Source organism: Triticum dicoccoides, chromosome 3B, assembly GCF_002162155.2.
Source record: "Triticum dicoccoides isolate Atlit2015 ecotype Zavitan chromosome 3B, WEW_v2.0, whole genome shotgun sequence".
NCBI classification, from domain to species: domain Eukaryota; kingdom Viridiplantae; phylum Streptophyta; class Magnoliopsida; order Poales; family Poaceae; genus Triticum; species Triticum dicoccoides.
In genome coordinates this window covers 698,116,149-698,123,627 of record NC_041385.1, presented here as the reverse complement: position 1 = coordinate 698,123,627, position 7,479 = coordinate 698,116,149, and positions in this window count along the sequence as shown.

Sequence of the window (7,479 nt, the reverse complement as noted above, 5' to 3'; positions counted from 1 at the left end):
GAACTACGCCTCCTTGTAGATCCCGACCACCATTGGGTGCGTGCTATGAGATAGCAGAAGGGAACTCAACGTGATCAAAATCGAGGATAAGCTGAGGTAGTTGGCGCCATTCCCGAACCCTAGAAAGCATTCCCCTCACATTTCGACGCCATCCGTGCTCCTCGAGACAGAGAGAGGGAGGAGAAGCATGTAGAAGTCGCAGGCGAGCATACCTCCGATGGCGAGGAGCACAAGCGATTCCCCCCTCCCCCTCCCCCCGCGTGGAGAACCACCCGCAAGTCGCCGCCAACCTGAGCACTCCGCCGTGACTCCCCCGTATCGCGCCCGTTCGATGGAGAGGATGGCGAGGAGGAAGACGAAGATGGAATGGGGGAGAGAGCATGCTGCGGGCGAGGGATTTCAGGCGCTGATTTCGAAGCCGTCGCCCATGACCCCCACTACTCCCTCCTCTACCGCTTACAGGTGGGCCTGGCCACATCCGGATAACGACACACCGCCAACCACCGCGGTGTGGCACCGATCTAGACCAGGTGGCACCTGGCGGATCCGGGCACGATCGCTGGCGTGATCGTCCGGCTAGGAAGCGGCCGCCCGGTCCAGTTAGTTGGTGGGCGGCCACTTTTTAGGATTTAGGTTTATTGTTACAGATTTTGTATATCACGCTCGACTCCCAGAGTGGACTTTATCCTCTCAGGCTCCATGGATCTCGAAATTTTGAGCAATTCAAAAACCACATTTCAAAGTTTCGAAAAAATCTGGAAACAAATACGCATGCATGAAGGGGTGGTTGCTCAAGTGTGCACAGCTTCATTATGAAATACATTGCTATGTGTTCTACACAAAAGTAACAAAATCATGAACTTTTTATGGTGAATAGTACATGTGCTAAAAATACATGATTTTTTAATCTAAAAATACAAAAAAATGTGTAGCTCACATCATAATGTGTTTCATCATGAAACTTTACACACTGTGGAAAACATGCCTATGTACAGGTGTAAAAAAATATCATAACTAGCATTATGCCTATGCGTTGCCACATAACCATTGGCTTAGAGGTGCTGAAATAATGTCAGGGTCCTTTATGACCGTTGCTTGATTTACGACTAGAAAAGATGGCAAAAATAGAGTGAGAGACATGCAGCATCAGTAGAATTTTAAATGACCATAGTAGGTTGGGAAGAAAACTAAAACCAAGATCAATTTTCAGTTGAAGTCACATTTTTATCTTTTTTTATTTATTTGTTTCTTTTACAAAGAAGTTGGTCTCACATGAAAGTAGTGTATTTGTTTATTTATGATAGATCTCACATGTGAGTAAAATACATTTGTTTATATGTCTCTTGGAAGCTTGCTAGTTTCTGTTGGGTAACAAAGTATTTCAAAAAAAATCCTATGATCACGCAAGATCTGTGATGCATAGCAATGAGAGGGGAGAGTGTGTCCACGTACCCTCGTAGACCGAGAGCGGAAGCGTTTAGTAACGCGGTTGATGTAGTCGAACGTCTTCGCGATCCAACCGGTCCAAGTACCGAACATACGGCACCACCGCGTTCAGCACACGTTCAGCTCGATGACGTCCCCCGTGCTCTTGATCCAGCTGAGGACGAGGGTGAGTTTCGTCAGCACAACGGCATGGAGACGGTGATGACGATGTTACCGGCACAGGGCTTCGCCTAAGCAGTATGATGGTATGATCGAGGTGTGTAACTGTGGAGGGGGGCACCACACATGGTTAAGAGAAACTTGTGTGTTCTAGGGCGCCCCTGCCCCCGTATATAAAGGAGGAAGGGGAGGCCGGCCGGCCCCTGTAGGGCGCGCCGGGAGAGGGGAGTCCTACTAGGACTCCAAGTCCTAGTAGGATTCCACCTCATGGGAGAGGGGGAAAGGAAGGGAGAGAGGGGCCGCACCCCCAACCCCTTGTCTAATTCGGGTTGGGCTTGGGGAGGGGCACCTCTTGGTTGCTGCCTCCTCTTCCCACTAAAGCCCACTAAGGCCCAACAACTTCCCGGGGGGGTCCGGTAACCTCCCGGTACTCCGTAAAATGCCCGAACTCATCTGAAACCTTTCCGGTGTCCAAACAAATTCCAATATATCAATCTTTATGTCTCGACCATTTCGAGACTCCTCGTCACGTCTGTGATCTCATTCGGAACTCCGAACAACCTTCGGTCAACAAAATACATAACTCATAATGCATATCATCATCGAACCTTAAGCATGCGGACCCTACGGGTTCGAGAACTAAGTAGACATGATTGAGACACATCTTCGATCAATAACCAATAGCGGAACCTGGATGCTCATATTGGCTCCTACATATTCTACGAAGATCTTTATCAGTCAAACCGCATAACAACATACGGTGTTCCCTTTGTCATTGGTATGTTACTTGCCTGAGATTCGATCATCAGTATCATCATACCTAGTTCAATCTCGTAACCGGCAAGTCTCTTTACTCATTCTGTAATGCTTCATCCCGCAACTAACCCCTTAGTCACATTGGTTGCAAGGCTTATAGTGATGAGCATTGCCGAGAGGGCCCAGAGATACCTCTTCGATACACAGAGTGACAAAACCTAATCTTGATCTATGCCAACCCAACAAACACCTTCGGAGACACCTGTAGAGCATCTTTATAATCACCCAGTTACGTTGTGACGTTTGATAGCACACAAGGTGTTCCTCCGGTATTCGGGAGTTGCATAGTCTCATAGTCAGAGGAACATGTTGATACGTCTCCAACGTATCTATAATTTTTGATTGTTCCATGCTTTTATATTATCTGTTTTGGATGTTTAATGGGCTTTAATATGCTTGTTTATATTATTTTTGGGACTAACCTATTAATCGGAGGCCCAGTGCCAATTTCTATTTTTTTTGCCTATTTTACAGTTTTACAGAAAAGGAATATCAAACGGAGTCCAAACGGAATGAAACCTTCGCGATGATCTTTCTTGGACCGAAAGCAAACCAGAAGACTTGGAGATGAAGTCAGAGACGTAACAAGGAGGCCACGAGGCAGGAGGGCGCGTCCAGGGGGGTAGGCGCGTCCAGGGGGGTAGGTGCGCCCCCCACCCTCGTGGGGCCCTCGTAGCTCCACCGACCTAGTTCTTTCGCTTATATATACTCTTATACCCTGAAAACATCAGGGGAGCCATGAAACCACTTTTCTACCGCCACAACCTCCTGTACCCGTGAGATCCCATCTTGGGGCCTTTTCTGGCGATCTGCCGGAGGGGGAATCAATCACAGAGGGCTTCTACATCAACACCATTACCTCTCTGCTGAAGCGTGAGTAGTTTACCACAGACCTTCGGGCCCATAGTTATTAGCTAGATGGCTTCTTCTCTCTCTTTGATTCTCAATACAAAGTTCTCCTCGATGTTCTTGGAGATCTATTCGATGTAATATTCTTTTGCGGTGTGTTTGCCGAGATCCGATGAATTGTGGATTTATGATCAAGATTTTCTATGAATATTATTTGGTTCTTCTGTGAATTCTTATATGCATGATTTGATATCGTTGCAAGTATCTTCGAATTATCGGTTTAGTTTGGCCTACTAGATTGATCTTTCTTGCCATGAGAGAAGTGCTTAGCTTTGGGTTCAATCTTGCGGTGTCCTTTGCCGGTAATAGTAGGGGCAGCAAGGCACGTATTGTATTGTTCCCATCAAGGATAAAAAGATGGGGTTTTCATCATATTGCTTGAGTTAATACCTCTACATGATGTCATCTTGCTTAATGTGTTACTCTGTTTTTTATGAACTTAATACTCTAGATGCATGCTGGATAGCGGTAGATGTGTGGAGTAATAGTAGTAGATGCAGGCAGGAGTCGGTCTACTTGACACGGACGTGATGCCTATGATCATGATCATTGACTTAGATTTCATTACAATTATGCGCTTTTATATCAATTGCTCGGCAATAATTTGTTCACCCACCGTAATACATGCTATCTCGAGAGAAGCCACTAGTGAAACCTATGGCCCCCAGGTCTCTTTTCCATATTATTAAATCTCATCTACATCTTGCTAGTTTCCTATCTATTATTTTGCAATCTTTACTTTCCAATCTATAAACCAAAAATATCAAAAATATTTTACTTTACCATTTATTTATCTCTATCAGATCTCACTTTTGCGAGTGACCGTGAAGGGATTGACAACCACTTTATCACGTTGGTTGCAAGTTCTTGATTGTTTGTGCAGGTATTCGGTGACTTGTGCGTCGTCTCCTACTGGATTGATATCTTGGTTCTCAAAACTGAGGGAAATACTTATGCTAGTTTGCTGCATCACCCTTTCCTCTTCAAGGGAAAACCAACGCAAGCTCAAGAGGTAGCAAGAAGGAATTATGGCGCCGTTGCCGGGGAGATCTATGCCAAGTCAAGCCATACAAAGTACCCATCATAAACTCTTCTCCCTTGCATTACATTATTCATCATCCGCCTCTCGTTTTCCTCTCCCCCACTTCTAAAATGATTTTTGAAAACCTTTGCCTTTTCTTAGCCATCTTCCCTTAAGTCTTTTTGTTTGTGTTTCCATGTGCCTTCTATTTTCTTGCATCTTTGCTTGCTAAAAATCTATTATTGATATGGATCCACTTAAAGTGTTCTACTTGGATCATCTTCGATCTATATGTGCCCGTGCTGAAACCCCAACTAGCTTAGTTGAGGGAAAATATTTAGATGAGCATGCTCATTATGTGTGTCACCGTTTGTCCGAAAAAGGGAGACTCTTATGGGATCAAATAAACCGTTTGCTGTGTTATGCTTGGAATCTTGTGAAATTTATGATTTTACTTGTTGCTCTAAGAACCCTAAAAGCACCTTCCCTACCTATGTGAGTTTAATGGTAATGAAATCTTATCTTCTTATGCAAAGGGTGTTTATAGTTACTATGATATTGAACAAATTGAAGAATTTGTTGCTTTGAAGGGTGCTTATGAAGTTGCTTATTTGATTGAAAAGTATGATATTACTCTCTACAAATCTAAATTTTTTGACATACTTAAATATTGCTAGGAAAACTATGCTCATAATGTCTATGTCAAATAATTTATTGAAAGAATGATCGTTGCATTGGAAGAAAATAATGATACACATGAATCTATAGATAATTATGATTCTGATGATTTGATTGAAATATCCCTTGATGAACATGATGCTTGCTATTTTGTGACCATGATGCCAATATTTATGAAGACAAATTTGTTATAGTTCCTTATGTTAAACATGAGATCATTGCTATTGCTCCCATACTTGATAGTTCCTTCGATGAAAAGCATGATTGCAATGATGTTATTATAAATTTTGTTAATGTCAATTGTGTTAATGGTATGCAAAACCCTAAGCATGGGGATGCTAGTTTTTCTATGACTACTATTTGTTGCAATGATCATGATTGGGGTGATTCTTCTTATGATCTTGTAAATTTATTTAAGCCCCATGATGACTATGAGATTGATAATAGTGTTTGCAATATTATTGAAAGTGGGTTTTGAAGAGTGTCAACTTTAGATCGCACATATTTGGAGAATGTTCAATCTTATGAAATTTTTGATAAAAGTGGGTTTGGAGAGGTCATAACTTTAGTTAATATTGATCCCACTATTTTGGAAGAGTGTCAACTTCGCATGCATGTGGATCGTGTTGAAAATATTTTATGTGATGTCTATTGTTTTGAATTTTCTTATGATCCCACATGTAATTATTATGAGAGAGGAAAATATGGTTCTGGAAATTTTCATGTTACTAAATTACCTCTCGTTATGTTGAGATTGCTATTGTTTCTTTCCGCTTCCTTGCATATGCTAGTTTATGCTTGCTATGATAATTTGTTTGCCTATAAGATCCATATGCATAGGAAGTATGTTAGACATAGATGTGTTTGTCACGTGTTTTATGATGCTCTCTTTGTGCTTCGGTTATTGTCTTTCATGTGAGCATCATCGAAATCTTAATGCCTAGCTAGGGGCGTTAAACGATAGCACTTGTTGGGAGGCAACCCAATTTTATTTTATTTTCTTTGATTTTTGCTCCTGCCTAGTAATAAATAATTCATATAGCCTCTGGTTAGATGTGGTTTTATGTTTTAATTAGTGTTTGTGCCAAGTAGAACCTTTGGGAAGACTTGGGTGAAGTCTTTGCGATCTTGCTGTAAAAAACAGAAACTTTTGCGCTCACGAGAATAGCTTTAATTTTTACAGAAGAGTGCTTTTAGGTTGATTCTTTTTTCAGAAGCTTAATAGACAAATTACTCACGTCCACCAATTTATTTAAGAATTTTTGGAGTTACAGAAGTATTCAAAAGTTACAGATTGCTACAGACTGTTCTGTTTTTGACAGATTCTGTTTTTCGTGTGTTGTTTGCTTATTTTGATGAATCTATGAGTAGTATCGGGGGGTATGAACCATAGAGAAGTTGGAATACAGTAGGTTTAACACCAATATAAATAAATAATGAGTTCATTACAGTACCCTAAAGTGGTAGTTTATTTTCTTACACTAACGGAGCTCATTAGATTTTCTGTTGAAGTTTTGTGTTGTGAAGTTTTCATGTTTTGGGTAAAGATTTGATGGATTTTGGAATAAGGAGTCGCAAGAGACTAAGCTTGGGGATGCCCAAGGAACCCCAAGGTAAAATTCAAGGACAACCAAAAGCCTAAACTTAGGGATGCCCCAGAAGGCATCCCCTCTTTCGTCTTCGTCTATCGGTAACTTTACTTGAGGCTATATTTTTATTCACCACATGATATGTGTTTTGCTTGGAGCGTCTTGTATGATTTGAGTCTTTGATTTTTAGTTTACTACAATAATCCTTGATGTACACACCTTTTGGGAGAGACACACATGAATTGTGATTTATTAGAATACTCTATGTGCTTCACTTATATCTTTTGAGCTAGACAATATTGTTGTAGTGCTTCACTTATATCTTTTTAGAGCACGGCGGTGGTTTTATTTTATAGAAATTGGTGATCTCTCATGCTTCACTTATATTATTTTGAGAGTATTTTAGAACAGCATGGTAATTTGCTTTGGTTATAAAATTAGTCCTAATACGATGGGCATCCAGGATGGGTATAATAAAAACTTTCATATAAAGTGCATTGAATACTATGAGAAGTTTGATTCTTTATGATTGTTTTGAGATATGAAGATGGTGATATTAGAGTTATGTGATACGTCTCCAACATATCTATAATTTTTTATTGTTCCATGCTGTTATATTATCATTCTTAGATGTTTTACAATCATTTTATAGTCATTTTATATCATTTTTTGGTACTAACCTATTGACATAGTGCCAAGTGCCAGTTGCTATTTTCTGCATGTTTTTTACATCGCAGGAAATCAATATCTGATGGAGTCCAAATGCCACTCGAACTTACGATGATTTGTATGGACCAGAAAGAAGGAGTTGGGCCCTGGTTGCACCTGGGGGGAGTCCCGAGGAGGGGACAACCCACCAAG